General features: G+C 49.4%; 1 protein-coding gene across 1 annotated transcript in view; it reads left to right on the top strand.

Moving 5' to 3' along the window:
• Nucleotides 1-6,341: 6,341 nt before the first annotated feature.
• Nucleotides 6,342-14,282, top strand: part of DUSP29 (dual specificity phosphatase 29) — a 39,717-nt gene continuing 31,776 nt past the window's right edge. The window contains exon 1 of the mRNA XM_084904896.1: nt 6,342-6,588. The gene's annotated coding sequence lies outside the window, so the exon portion shown is untranslated. The remainder of the gene's footprint in view (nt 6,589-14,282) is intronic.

A 14,282-nucleotide genomic window follows, 5' to 3' on the forward strand; every position in this document is an offset into this window, starting at 1 on the left:
GGCCTATGTTAAGCAATTCATGTCACTTCTTTCTTTCTTTCTTTTTCTTTTCTTTCTTTCTTTTTTTTTACAGAGAGGAAGGGAGAAGGGAGAGGGACAGAGTTAGAAACATCGATCAGCTGCTTCCTGCACACCTCCCACTGGGAATGTACCCACAACCAAGGTACATGCCCTTGACCAGAATCAAACCTGGGACCTTTCAGTCTGCAGGCCAACACTCTATCCACTGAGCCAAACCGGTTTCGGTGGCAATTCATGTCATTTCATTTATTCCTGAATGTACAAACCCCTCAAAGTCAAATTGACAAGCTACCATCCAAACATATCCAAAACCTGGCCCACGTCTCACACCTCTGCCGCCATCTCAGCCAAGCCACCAGCATTTCTTGCCTGGACAGCTAGAACAGTCCCCTTAACGAGTCTCCCAAGAGCAGATGCAGCGTTTGGTTTGCTCCTCACAAAAACTCTACAGTATTACTCCCAAGGCACAGAGGAGAGGGCAGGCTCAGAGAAGTTAAGAGTCGTGTACCAACTCAGAGCTAAGTGGCAGGGCAGGATTTGAACCCAAGTCCTTATATTTTGAAAGCACCCGCTCTTCACTCCTCTGCTCTCCTGCCTCCCACACACACAACTAATCACCCTGTCAAGCCTTATCAATGTCACTTTGATGCACTAGGAGGCCCTGAAGAGGAAATAGCTTTCTATCTGTAAAATAAACAGTCCTGGCAGGAAGGCGGAGGTGCTAATAGAGACACAATTGATCCACTTGCTGAGATCACTGACAGGCTGGAGTGGGGCTCAGACAGCACTCAGTCCCCTGGGGAAGGGGGACATGGAGGGGGACCCCTGCTCACAGCCCCGGCCTGGGTCCTGCGGGCTGCCGAGCAGCCAGCAGGAGGTTGGCAGCAGGCGCTCCCGGTGTTTTGACAGCCAGGGAGATACACAGAGGTATCGATTTCAGAGAAACATCCTCCGACCATTGGGCCTTCTCCTCCAACACAATGGCCTCAGTCGCTGGGCTGTCACTCCACCACAGGCTAGGCTGGCCAGTGCCAGCACACACACTCCCAGGCGGCTGCAGAAACGGCCAAGGTACCCATCCACAGTATTTAAGACAGAGGGAGAGAGAAGGTTTGTGGTCATGCAGTGGGAAGGAGATAGGTCAGGCCTGGGCAGTAAAACAAATGGAACCCCCATCCCAATTCCCATCACCACACTGGCTGTCTCATTGTCAGGAATCCAGACCTGAGCGGTCTGAGTTGGGCACCCAGCAGGACCAGGTTTTCCTACCGTCTGACCGTCTGAGTGATGGCTGGATAAATTGAATAAGCTGTCTTGTCTCTCACCTAAGCACGTCCACAGTTCAAATCCTCCCTGGGCTCCAAGGTTAGCAGCAACACAGCCCACCAACGCTCACGAATCCAGACTGCGTGACCTTTTGTCTGAGGGCACAGAACAAGACGAGGGAAAACGCCTTCTCTGTGGCCTAAGTGGCATTAGCCACCAAAGGGGATAGCTATGGGTCACACTCTGCCTGCGCGGAAAGCCAGATCCCATGGGAACGAGGCACCCATGCATCCTTTTTATTTTTAAATTTACACTCTTGCCAAAAGCAGTTTGGCTCAGTGGATAGAGCCTCGGCCTGCGGACTGAAAGGTCCCGGGTTCGATTCCAATCAAGGGCATGCACCTTGGTTGCGGGCACATCCCCAGTAGGGGGTGTGCAAGAGGCAGATGATAGGTCTTTCTCTCTCATTGGTGTTTCTAATTCTCTATCCCTCTCTCTTCTTCTCTATAAAAAAAAATCAATAAAAAGTATATATTAAAAAAATAAGTTTACACTCAGCAAAATTCACTCTTCTTGGTCTTACTGACAAATGTGTGTAATTGTGCGACCACCACTATGACCAACATTCTGAACAATTCCACCAGCTCCCAAACTTCTTACCAGGGTTTGGTATTGCTGGGTTTTTGTTTGTTTTTAGCCGCTCTAAGTGGTATTCAGCAGTATCTCCAAATGTGCACGTATGTTTGTGATATGTGGAGACCTCCAAAAAAGAAGCTCAGGGCAGGAGCCCCTGTTTCTAGGGCCTAGGGGTGATATTGTCAGGGACTCAACAAATTCTCCCCTTGGATTGACGACTTATCCAAGAAAATGTCCTCATAGGCTTTAAAAAAATAATTTCAATTTTTCAATTACACTTGATATACAATATTATTTTAGTTCCAGGTGTACACCATAGTGATTAGATATTTACATACCTTATGAAGTGATTACCCGGATAAATCTAGTACCCATCTGACACTATACATAGTTGTTACAATATTATGACTGTTTTTATAACTGGCAATATGTACATCTCAATGCCTTCCCTTCTCCTATTGCCCTCCCCCTCCCTTCTGGGAATCATTAAAATGTTCTCTGTATGAATTTCCTTTATGTTTTGCTTGTTTATTTGGATTTTGAGATTTCACATGTAAGTGAAATCGTATGGTATTAGTCTCTCTCTGCCTAACTTATTTTACTTAGCATGGTATTCTCTAGGTCCATCCATGTTGTTGCTAATGGCAAAATTTTATTCTTTTTTGTTTTTGTTTTGGCAGAGAAATATATATATATATATATATGCCACATCTTCTTTTTTAAAATTTTTTTTAGTATTAAATTATTATCTGTGTACATATTTTAACATTGCCCTCCCCTCCCATACATACCCTCCCTCCCTATTCATTTATCTATCAATGGGCACTTAGGTTGCTTCCATATCTTGGCTATTGTAAATAATGCTACAAGAAACATAGGGGTGCAAACGTCTTTTTAAATTAGTGTTTTGGATGTCTTTGGATAAATACCCTGAAGTGGAATTGCTGGGCCATATGGCTATTCTGTTTGTAATTTTTAAAGGAACCTCCATACTGTTCTCCATAGTGCTGCACCAATTTGCAATCCCAGCAACAGAACGTGAAGGTTTCCTTTCCTCCAGATCCTCACCAGCACTTGCTGTTTGTTGATTTATTAATGGCAGCCCTTTTGATATGTGTAAGGTGATACCTCATTGTATTTTTAATTTGCACTTCCCTGATAATTAGTAATGTTGAGCATCTTTGCATATGCCTAATGGCCATCTGTATGTAGTCTTTGGAGAAATGTCTATTTCGGTCCTCTGCCCATTTTTAAATTGAATTGTTGTTGTTGTTGTTGTGTGTGTGTGTGTGTGTGTGTGTGTGTGTGTGTACTTGGTATTAAATTGTAAGAATTCCTTATATATTTTGAATATTAACCCCTTATGGGATGTATCATTGGTAACCATCTTCTCCGACTCAGTAGGATGTCCTTTTTTGTTGATGATTTCCTTTGCTGTGCAAAAACTAATTAGTTTGATATAGACCTTGGTGGGCTTTTTTTTATAATAAAGGGAGGCCCTAGATTTAGCCTGCTTGGGAGGTACATAAACATAAGGGAAGAGGAAATCAGAGCCTCTTGAGGACTCAGCTCTAAAGGAGAGGGTGGAAGGCCAAGAATGTAGGTAGGTAAAGGAAAGCTGTGATGATTGTACAGACAGAGAGGAGCTTTGTGAATGTGTTAAGTATAGAGACAGACGTCTCTGGATGGAGAAATTCCCCAGGCATGAGGTCCATGCAATAATTTTCTAAGACTAGGGACGTGAGACATTGAATTTGGAGCTGTCTCCTGCTCTGTGCTATGGCATTAGGTGGGTGAGCTTTGGAGGAAGGGGTAGTGTCCAACTTGGGGTGAAGCTGAAGTAGTGAGAGGCCCAAGGGTTTCCTCGAGGGTGAAGAGGCATAAAGACTGTATCAGAACAGACTTGGGAGAAATGAGAGGCACCCTGCCTATACCCGTCCCACAAACAGGCCTTCGACATGTGGTAGGGGGCTCTGGGCTTCCTGCAGAAGAAGGGTCTCCGTTGGCTTTTTTTTTTTTTTTTTTTTTAATATGAAAGAAAAGAGAGCCCTCTAGGAGTGAGGAGGACGTATAGCCATCAGACTACACACATCTGCCAGAGATGTGGCCTCGGCCCTCTGGGCTCCATCTGGGAGGGCACCCTCTCTCCTGAGCTCCAGCTGGACTCAGCACCCACATAATCTCCATCTATATCTGAAAATGGGGAAAGTAGAGGGAGATTCCGGGGGAGAGGACTTTGCTCATGAAAATAACATGGGTCAGAGAAGTGGTAGTGGGAGGGAGGAAACTGTGACTGCTGCTACAGGTAAGTGCCAAAAAAGCCAAGATGAAAATAGCAGCTGTTTCTGCAGATCATCCCTTTTTTCCCTTCATTTTTTTATTAAGGTATTATATGTGTACATATCTTACCATTGCCCCCCCCCCCTCTACTCCCATACATGTCCTCCCTCCCCAGAGTTTTGCGTCCATTGGTTATGCTTATATGCATGCATACAAGTCCTTCGGTTGATCTCTTATCTCCCCCATATCTCCCTTGCAGATCATCCTTTACCTGCACGAGTGCAGCGTGCTGTTGCACAGAGTCCTGGTGGACTGTCCTTGGAGTCTGAAATAGTTGGAGATGTCCCTGAGCACAGCCCATGGTTACCTGGTTCACCCCCATCCCGGCACAATGGAGCGTTGGCTGTGGTCACACAAGGAAGCAGATGCCCACAGCCTGAGTTCTGCCCTTAGAGTTATGCAGAGAACATGATCATTTCTGTCACAGGTTAGCCCCTCAGCTGCTAGAAAAGAGACCAGAGTCTCCTGTCACCACCACTACACTTTCTAATAAAGTCTTCCAGGGCTTCCTATAATTCCTCATAATGGATGACATGGTTTTCCAGTCTTCCCCATCCTTGTGTGAAGGACTGGAGGATGTAGGGTATGGAGAGGCGCTTGGGTGGCGGTAAGGCCCCGCCCTTGGGTGGCGGTAAGGCCCCGCCAGTCTTCTGGTCAGCCACGTTGAGAGTCTACTCTAATAGAAGTGATGATCCAGCAACCCACCCGGGCATTTACTGGCTTCCTTCACTGGAATATCCCCCTGGACAGTGTGGTGAAATGTCATCTCCCTTTCTTGTCAACCATCTATCTGTCTCAGATGTCTTTAGATATTTGATTTTTGCCCCTGCTGAACCAGCATCTTCAGAGGCCCCTCTTGCCTCCTTAACCCTTGAGGTGGGTTCCCACCACGAAGGAAATCTCTTTTCGGGCTTTGTCAGCTCCATCAGCTCAGACTCCTTTACTTGGGGTAACTGCACAAGGGCATTGACCTGCTGCTCTGACTCCAGCAGGGACACGTGGCCCTGACACTTTGACCTCCTTGTTCACTCAGATCCTGAGAATCTGCCTTGTGGATATTCTCTGTGCCAAGAAATCAATAAAAGCTAAAGCTCTGAGCAGTTTCACAATGAAAAATACTAGTAGAAATAATCACTCTAAATAAAACTGGCAGAGGCTAAACAAGCAAATTATGAGGGAGATCTTTGGTTTTTTGAAAACAAAATTGCCGAGGACACTATAATGACCTGACTCAAGAAGACCCTGTAAAATGAAGAATGAAGGGAGACTGGCAATTCCATCCCCACTCCCTCCAATCCTGCACACATCAGTGTGTTCCAAAAGGGGGTGACGAGGATGGGGGAGGGTAGAAAACCTCCTCACTCATTAGAAAGGAGTGTAGGGAGCCTTGGGAAGATTTTACTAAAAAATCAGGGAAGCCTGGATAGGTCTACAGCACACCACACTGACAAGGGGGGCCCCAGCAGGAGGGTTGGTGGGGAGTCCTGAGGCAAAGAGAGCTGGAGCCAAAGAGGCGGGAGATGGAGGGAAGGAGCTGCCAAGAACAGAGAGACCTGGGAATGACTTGGATTGGAGATAATTTTGGCATCCTAATACCATCTAGCATGTTAAAATGTTCAGCACGAGCCAGGCACCATGTGCTTTCCTTCTTTATGTCACTGAACCCTCACAACAGGGCAACCTCGGCGGCTGGCACTGTGATTATTGCCCCCACGGAGGCCCAGAAGGGCCGGACACTTGCCGGAGGTCTCCCAGGGAGCAACACTGAACACGGACCAAGCCTACAGCCCCCCTTGGGGGCAATTCACTGATTGCCTCCCATAATGCAGCATCCATTTGCCCCACTTCCCAGAGGTAGCTCCACAAACTCCCAGGAAAGAGTGGAAGGGAGAGCTCCTCCAGAGGCTCCCATAGGCCCTGGGCCAGTGCGCAAACCTCCCCTTCCTCCTCCCCGTTCCAGGACAGAGCCAGGGAGGGCTCCACAGACACCTGGCCTCGTCCATCCCAGGAAGACAAAGCCGGGCACTTGCCCAGCCTGTGCGCCTACCCCCACCCCCAAAGCCACGTGACCCGCCTCTGAGGTGGAGCCAGGGACAGGCGTGTGGGCTCCAGGTACAGGGCTCCCACGGTCGGTCGGGGGTTTCAGGTCACACTGGCAAAGCAGACGCCTCGGGTTTCCTCTCAGACTGCGTGGCACACAAGGTCGGCGTCAGCAGATCTGACCCTAAAAATAGGCTCTCGGATGCCAGTCTGGGTGGCCGGGTGTGTGGCACCGCACACCGCACGGACAAGCACCTCCTGAGCCAGCCAGGCCCCAGCACGCAGGTAAGGCCCTTGGGTGGCGGGACTGGCACCTCTTGGGTCCCGTCCAATGTCCTCTAGGGAACCTGGGTGCAGGGATCAGAAGCCCCCTTTCCAACCTGTATCTGGAGAAACGGAGAACAGCTGATGTCCTTTCAGTGTGAAAGGCTTCTTGTTACCCATCTTTGTCTGGAGACTCCATGGAATTCTCTCCGCTCCAAATCGGTGCTTCCAGTTCAATGACTGTTTCCAAAGGAGAATGAGGCGGGTTCAAGCTCAGCGGGGGGCCCTCGGTGGCCCTGGAGGCATTGTATCACATTCCAGCAAGTCTGCATTTGTCCGTTTAGCCAGTGGAGGGAAAAACTCTCAGCGGGAGGGGTAGCCGGAGACACCAGAATGACCCACATCATGTGCAGAGCGACACAAATCACAATGAAGGACTCAGATCCCACGGAGGAGAATTCTCCTTGCATCCTGGGAGTAATACTGGCACCATCTGGACAGAGGGGCTATTGTTAAAGCTTTTCCCATTCCTGGTGGGGAGAGAGGGAGGGGGGTGAGGTTGGGATGGCGCCCTGGTAAATATGGGGAGACTGAATTATGGAGGGACAGAACCACTGGACCAAGACAGCCCCACCTGTGGGCAGGAGGGTGGGATGGTATCCTGTGTCTGAGACCAGGGGTCTCCCGTCAAACCCCGGTGCCTTGTCCTGTGGCCCCAGTGGCACTCATGGGCCTGGGACCCAAGAGATGCTGGGAGTGGGCGGCCCCGACTGTTGAGGAAAGCTGAAAACATTCCAAGGGAAGCTCTCAGAGGAGAAGGAAGGGGCGTGAGGAGAGCATGTTCAGAGGCCGCCTCCCCTTTGCCCCAACTTTTCCCTGTGGCCCCGTCTTTGTTCTCGTCAAGGCAAAATCATTGTGGTCCCGTCAGATGCCATTTATAAACAACACTGAAGGGCTGCTAAGTCCTGTCCAAGGAAAGAGCCTTGGGCAAGGGGGTGAGGGGTGGGATGGGGGATGGGGTCTGAGGAGCTGGGGAGGCCAGTGAGCCCCGCGCCAGGAAATGGCTCCGCTTGCCCTCTGCAGCCTGACCCCTGAGCAGATGGTGATTGCACGTTCCCTTCTGGTGACCTTGATGGTTCCAGGCCCACCGACTGCACAGTAACTAAGGGGGGGCGGGGGGGGGGGGGAGTCTTACAGCCTGGCACGGCCAGAGGATGTTAACACCCCGGAGAGAGTCCTTTCTCCTCCTCCCAAAGCCCGAATGATCAGACAGGACAACTGAGCCGTCACCAGAGACGCTTCAGGCTTATTCACGCCTGTCTGTTTGCCACAACTACTCCGCCCACCACCTCCCTCCCACCCCCCAAAGACCCTCCGCCCCAGTCACACTGCTCTTCTCACTCTTTCCCACTCTCCACTCAGAATCCAGCTCTCAGCCAGGGGGAATTCCCCGCCCCCTGCCCCTGCCTCCGGGTTTCCCTTCACGACACATTCTCTGAGCCCGTGTCCATGTGCCAAGCGATTGCATCATCTCATTTAACTCAACATCGGAAAGGCGGTCATCATACCCACTTACGGATGAGGAAGCTAAAGCCCAGGTAGTGAGACTGTGAGGCAGAGGGAGCCTTTCCAAGATGTCACACCTTCTGTGCTTCACATCGGGACGGATGCAAACGCAAACCGAGAGCCCGGGCCTGCCCTCAGGAGCGCACACTCTGTGGCTAAGAGTAGAGCGACCTGTCCGCTGACATGGGCCGGGGCTGGGCTGCTGGCCTCGCCACTCTCCAGCCTGGTGTCCTGCTACTCACAACCGCTCTGACCCTCAGGTTTCTCACCTGGAAAGTGGGGGCAGGTGTCCTCTCCCAAGAGGTTTTGAGAGTAGACAATCGCCATGCACAAGGGAAAAGTAACCAACCACATGGTCGTTTCTCTGAGTCCTGCCAGGCCCTGGAATTTGCAGTGAACTTTTGTGGCAGCTTTAAGAGGTGGGCACTTGGCCCCCAGCCTGCCCAAGGCCCAAGGCCCAAGGCCCAAGGCCCAAGGCCCAGAGCGGCCTCTGCGCAGCCCCAGGAGGCAGGCCTAGTGAGGAATAGCGGCCTGGAGGCCATGGTGAGGGGCACTGTGTCCTCTCCCCGCCTCCATCTCCCTCTGCACTCAGAACCCATGCTCGGAGGTGGTGCACAGCAGGAGATGGTTCTTGAGAGACCCGAACCCAAGGCCGTCCAGCCCCGCATTCACATGCTGTGGGACCGCCGCCGCTCCCACACGTCCTCAGAGGAAGCCACGGCTCAGGGGCTGGGGCTCAGGAACCACAAGTGGCCTGCTCGGACGTCATAGCCTCTCAGCTCCTGTGCCAGAGGCCCCCCCACACTCCCCCCGGCCCGGCACAGAGGTACAGCCCGTCCCAGCCGGCCCGCCGGGCCTTGTCTGAGAAGGAGGCCGAGTGTGGGCCTCCGACCTCCTCCCGGTTTCCGGGAGGCCCAGCCCTGCCAAACCAAGATCGGGGACATCAATTAGGACTTCATAAATTACCACCCCGAAGCGCTTTGAAACCATTTGAAGAGTTAATCAAACAAGTTAATGACATCAACACCATGGTAGAAGGAATATTAAATTACCTCTTTAAATGAGGGCTTTTGTTTTTTCAATAAAAGAAGTTTATATTAATTCACATAATTGCCTCCTGTTAACATACTTGCCAGAATCCGAAAGAAGAAGAAGAAGAAAAAGAATCTGTGAAACTTGGATTATGTCTGATACATTAAGAATTAAATTATAGGCAGCAACAACAACAAAAATTCCTGGGTTTTCACGTCCAAGTTTTAATTTTTAAAAATTCCACAACTTTTATTTCCTGGTTGGGATCATTTCTGCAGATTTAAGATGTGAAAGACAAGCATGGACTTGTAGTAAATTAAAAATATGTACTTTTTTTTGTATGTACACTGCTGCCAAATTCCATCCCTCACAGGCCCTGCCAGTAGGCATCGCTCTCCTAATAGAGTAATTGACCCGACCACAATCACATTCTTAGCTCCGCTCTGTTCCAGGCACGTTGCAAGCCCACCTGCGGTGCTGTCATGGAAGAAACACAATATGCATGCTCTTACACACAGACGGACGGTCCCCTGTGACCCCAGTACACTGTGGACATAAACATACAGTGTACACATGTGCACAGATATGGAATACCGTCAAGAAAGAGGAGAATGCTGGAAAAGATTAGATTGTAAACGACTCTACTAGGCCAAAAACTTCTGGAGGTTTAGCCCATCTCCAGCTCTGAACGGCGGGATGTGTGAGAAGAACTTGGGGGTGGACCTACCTTCTGAGGTGAAGTCGAAGAGGAAACGAGGCCACTGCCCATCACACCCCATCGTGACCCACCACAATGCTGGCTCAGGTAGCCCAAGGCCAGGCTAAGGCAAGTCGAGGACATGGACACGGGCTCCAACACCACAGGGGACAGGAGGAGCCCCGCCCTCTTCCTCTGACTCAGAGGGGACCAGAGTTGCCCTCAGACATGGATTCACCCTGAAGTTTCTGGACCCTGCGCCTGCGCTGGCCTCTTTCTGGGTTTTCACGTCCAAGTGGCTCCTTGGTTTTCTTTCTCTTAGAGATACGGTGGAAGCTTCAGGCCCCACAAAACCTGATGCCTCTGGTTTCCTGGGAGTCCTGAGGGACTAGCAGGACTTTCTGATATGTCTCGGGCCTGGCTGCTGCCACCAGAGACCTCAAGGAGGACACATCTCTGCCTTCGGGGCGCGCACACTCGTCGGGAGAGCTCTCAGTGCCTCTCAAGACCAAAGGACCTCCCGGTCCGGCCTTGTCCTGAAGGCCACGTCCTGTGCCTCAGCCCACAGGGTGAGGGTGAGCATCTACCGGGCCCAGAACAATCCTAAAGTAGAACTTCCGCAGCTTTGTTTCCCGCTCCATCTACTCAATACCTGTTCGCAAAATTTTAGAAGGGAGTTCCTTAAAAAGAAGAAGAAAAACCACATAAAATTTCATCATCTTTAAATACGTGTATAGGCAGTGTTATTATTTTGGCGAAATGGGTTTCTGTATAAGACCAGAAGCACTCTGTACACGCTGCTTCGTTTGTTTCTGGTTCCTTCTTCTCTCCACTGGCACAAGCTTCTTTCCCTTTGATTTCTCAAAGCCACCATAAACAGGCCTATCATTTTTAGCAGTTTCACCCTGGTCCAGGGTGACAGGAATGACATAGCTCTGGGGCACTGCCAAGCTGAGTATTGGGAATCCCTGTGCCTCCCAGTCTGTGGCCCTGTCCCCTGGACTCTCCTCACTGGCTGTCTCTGGCCTCAAGGCCTCCCTCCCCCACCTACAGCCCGACCCCTCACACCCCTGAGTCTAGCAGACTCAGAACTCGCCTTGCTTCCTTAGACAGAAGCTCAGCTCCCTGCGTTTCACTCCTCTTTTCTGAGTCATGCTTCAGGACTTATCTTTTCCTCACCAAAAGTACCCTCAAAGGACATTTTTTCCTAAGCAGGAGGCCTGCGCATGGCTCACATTCCTGGGGGTGGCTACCTGGCCAGGCTCTGCAGGCTCCAGGGGTCGCTTAGAGATTTCACTGTTCCACTCAAGTGAACAGTGCATCTCTGCGCCCAGCGAAAGGTTCAGGCTGGGTTTGGACGAGCACCTTATCCCTCGGGTTGGAGCTCCCTGTGATCAAAAAGAAAGGGAAGCTGGAGGAGGATGAGATGTGAAGACAGGAAAGTCCTCGGGGCGGCTGGGGCTGTGAGAGCAGACAAGGACCAGGAGACGGTGGATGTGGGGAGAGAGGGGCAGGCAGGAAGGGAGCTCCAAGAAAGCCCCAGGTCCCAGGAGCAAGGAAGACAGAGAGGAAATCACACACCGGAAGTCACAGCAGCTCCCTGCCCAGACTGTCCTGTGTGGCCTGCACAGTTAAAAAATAAGACACCGGTTACTCATTATAAATTATAATTATTTATTTTAAAAATCCCAAAATAGAAAACAGGGGGAAAATGTGAGTCCTGACACTTGCTCACAGTATTGACATTTGGATGGATTTTTTTTTCTAGCCTAGTTAAGCCTAGTTAAAAAAATAAAAACTATATGAGGTGTTTCGTTTTTTTTTTTGTTTTGTTTTGACATGGTGTTGAAATTATCATTTTTTAAAAATAAATCTTTATTGTTAAGATTATTACAAATGTGTTCCTCTACCCCCCCTCAATTGCCCCCCTCCACCAGGTTCCCACCCCACCTCTGCCCTTTCCCCACCTCCCATTGTCCTCATCCATAGGTGCACAGTTTTTGTTCAGTCTCTTCCCACATCCCCCTCTCCCCTTTTCCCTGAGAATCGTCAGTCCACTCCCCTTCCATACTTCTGATTCTATTATATTCAACAGTTAATATTGTTCATCAGATTTTTTAATTCCCTTGGTTTTTAGATTCACTTGTTGATAGTTACATATTTGTTGTTCATAATTTTTATCTTTATTCTTCCTCTTCCTAAATAACCCCCTTCAGCAATTCATATAATTCTGGTTTGGCAGTGATGAACTCTTTTAGCTTTTTTTTTTTTTATTTGTGAAGCTCTTAATTTGGCCTTCGATTCTGAGTGATAGCTTTGCTGGGTAGAGTATTTTTGGCTGTAGGTTCTTGCTATTCATCACCTTGAATATTTCTTGCCATTCCCGTCTGGCCTGCATGGTTTCTGTTGAGAAATCAGCTGACAATCATATGGGTGCTCCTTTATAGGTAACTACCTGCTTTTCTCTTGCTGGTTTTAATATTTTCTCTTGGTCCTTTGCTCTTGGAATTTTAATTATGATGTGTCTTGGTGTTGTCCTCCTTGGATTCCTTTTGTTTGGGGTTCTGCAGGCTTCCTGGACTTGTAAGTCTATTTCTTTCCCCAGGTAGGGGAAGTTTTCTGTCACTATTTCTTCCAGTATTCTTTCGGTATCTTGCTGTCTCTCTTCTTCTGGGGTCCCCATAATTCTGATGTTGGTTCGCTTGAAATTGTCCTGGAGGTTTCTTACACTATCTTCAACTTTCTGGATTCTCTTATCTTCTTGCTACTCTTTGTGTTCTAAATCTTTGTCTTGATTTTTGCGATCTTCCAGTCTGTTTTTAGGTCTCTGTGTAATATTTTTTATTTCAGACAATGTTTTCCTCATTTCTAGTTGATCTCTTATTATTTATAGTTGCTTCCTTTTCATATCCTCATAGGTCTCATTTATTTTATTGGCCTTTTTTTTTTTTTTTAGCATATTCTTAAATAACTTTATAACTGTAGTTTTGAACTCAATGTCCAATCTTTTCTTTTCCTCCATCTCCTTCCTTTGTGTCCTGCCTCTTATCCGCATTTTAGTTGTTTCCCTGATTTGATGGAATAGTTTTGTGTGCTAGGTGTTCTGGTAGAGCCCAGTAGCACAGCCTTCCCAGTTACCTGTGGTGGACAGTCTTGGTGTAGCCCTTTGTGGGCAGCGTGTGCAGTCTTGTTGTTAAGCCTTGCTTATTGTTGGTATCACTGGGAAGCATTGATCTCCAGGCCAATTGGCTGTGAGGATCAGCAGTGTCTCAGCTAGGAGGGCTTCTGTACTCCGCTTGGATGGGGAGGGGTCTTGGAGTGGCGCAGACAATCTTTGGTTCCCTGTCAGTCTCACCTTAGAAAAGTCCTGTTCATGGTGAGTTTTGGAAGATTGGTTGCAGGCGCACGCACCTCTTTGGTAAAGGCACAGACAAGCTTTGGATTCCAGCCAGTCCCTCCTTAGAGAAAGCCAGCCTCTAGGAGAGCTTCTGTGCTCATCTCGGGTTGGTGCAGACAAGCTTTGTTTTCCCTTCGACTCCTCTCCAAGTCCCGCAATAATGGCCTCTTGCTTCACACACCTCCGAGAGATCTCTGCCCGCTGCCTGACAGTCTGGCCTCTCCCTGACTGGGGCCGTCTATCAGAGCAATAGGGTGATTCTGTTTTCCTCTCAAACAAGAAAGCCAGCCGTGCATTAGCTGTCTGCCGTTTCCACCCCGGGAGTAAGCCAGTAGCGAACTCAGCCCGGCCCACCCTCTCCGCGCACCGGGAGTCAGCCAGCAGCAATCTTGGTCCGGCCCTCCCTCTCCATGTGCCAGGAGAAAGCCAGCGCCTTTTCATGCCCACAGTTCTCCGTACCTTCACAGTTCCTGAGGTTCAGCGTGCCTTCTCTCTCCTTCCCAGATGGCAGAGCCTCCTCTCAGCTAGCTGTCTGGTACTTCAGGGCAATGCCTCCCCTCTTTTCCAGTTCTAAATTCAAATTTGTGGTGGTAGGCTGCATTCAGGTGTCTACCCTATGCCGCCATCTTGGTTTCTCTTCTGAAATTATCATTTTTGAATTCAAATCAAAACCTTTCCTCCTTGGGCGAGGGAAACCGTTAACCAAATGCAAGTTGTACCATCGAAAATTCTGAAAGGGTGTCCGAATTAACGAGGGGTCCCTGGAAATAGCGCCTCGAAGGCAGGGGAACTGGCACTCCAGGCCTTAGAGGTCCAATATACTGGGCCTTTGCATTCGCTGCTGCCACAGTATCTTCAACTGTTTTAGAATTAACGGTATCTTCATTTAGGTTCTCTTGAAGGCAGAGCCTGAGAAGAGGGTTTGGGTGCAGGTGTCTGTTTGAGAGGTGCTCCAGAGCACAGCAAGGAATGGACCAGTGAGACTGGGTGAGGAGGAAGCTAGCAAAGGATGTATGAACGAGC

Source organism: Pipistrellus hanaki (assembly GCF_964339955.1).
Source record: "Pipistrellus hanaki genome assembly, chromosome: 14".
Taxonomy (NCBI): Eukaryota; Metazoa; Chordata; class Mammalia; order Chiroptera; family Vespertilionidae; genus Pipistrellus; species Pipistrellus hanaki.